The sequence below is a fragment of the Gekko japonicus genome, unplaced genomic scaffold, assembly GCF_001447785.1.
Source record: "Gekko japonicus isolate JY-2015 unplaced genomic scaffold, Gekko_japonicus_V1.1 scaffold4496, whole genome shotgun sequence".
NCBI lineage: Eukaryota > Metazoa > Chordata > Lepidosauria > Squamata > Gekkonidae > Gekko > Gekko japonicus.
In genome coordinates, this window is record NW_015171636.1 from 9,816 (window position 1) to 11,045 (window position 1,230).

The following is a 1,230-nucleotide window of genomic DNA, read 5'->3' on the forward strand; positions in this document are numbered from 1 at the left end:
AAAGTGCTTAACTTCTCCTGGGTTTCCCTTCCACCACCACCTTTTGACACATTTATTTTACAGTCTCCTCTGTCGGTGGGCAATGCAACCCAGGGGCCCACAGATCCACGTTGTATAGGAACGCTGACCTACAGTTGCCTTTCCGAGAAGGCCATTCGTAGGTACAAAGGCAAGCTTCGTGAGATGATGTAAGCAAGTTGGTTCAGCACTTCCCCGCCCCCACCCTTATTTCTCCAGGTTGTGCCATGCGCCCATGTCACCAATGTGAACTCCATGGCAGAGAAGAAACTGGGATTCTTTGAATGCCCAAGATGATCAGTAATGATCTGGCACTGTGTCCAGGGCTTCCTCAGGATCTCGTGTGACATCAACATTCTGTGGGCATTCCCGGTGTGTGTTCACAGCCTCAGTGTTGAGGAAAATAGATTCCACCTCACAGTCATAGACCACAGGCGTTAGCTTCAAAACAGTGTGTAGTGGGCAGGTACGACAGCTCCTCTGCACTTTTGTCTAGGAGGTAGGCGAGGAGGCAGCGCATGACAGCTTGGTGGCAAATGACCAGGGTGTTCTCTTGTCGTTTCAACTCCATGATGACAGGTTCCAAGCACCACACCAAATCTTCGTACGACTCCCCCTTAGGATAGCAGTATTGATACTTGTCTTGGTCTCTCAGGGTGAATTCTTCTGGGAAATTGTCTTGGATCTCTTCATAGGTCATTTCTTCACAGACACATGCGTCGATCTCTTTTAATATTTTTATTTAATTTTTAGAAATAATAGACACACACGTAAACACAAAGACAAAAACAAACATAAACATTAACATAAACAATGTTTCCTGTATACAGCGATACGAGTTGTATACAATATTGCAACTGAGCACACTTTTTTAAATAAAGAGCTTCTTTTAAGATTTAACTAAATATATTCCAATTAACCTCCACAATTTAAAGTCAACATTTTTGATAAGGTTCTCGCAATGCCTCAGATGGTCATTAACCACTAAATATCCTTTTTCATTATTCTGAAGAATTCCTATCCATATATTTTCAACATCCTTTGTCAATATCTTATTGCAACTACTATTATATACTTGTTTCCCCAAATAAATATCCACCAATGGCACGAATTTACTACAGCTTATAAACAGCTTAGCTTCCCACCTAATTACTCACCCCTTTCTGCCATATTCCCTTTTAATCATTATTTATTCCAGCAGTTTATGAAATA

General features: G+C 41.5%; 1 pseudogene; it reads right to left on the minus strand.

Annotated features, from left to right (window-relative positions):
* Window positions 1–315: 315 nt before the first annotated feature.
* Window positions 316–1,230, minus strand: part of LOC107117805 — a 3,710-nt pseudogene continuing 2,795 nt past the window's right edge.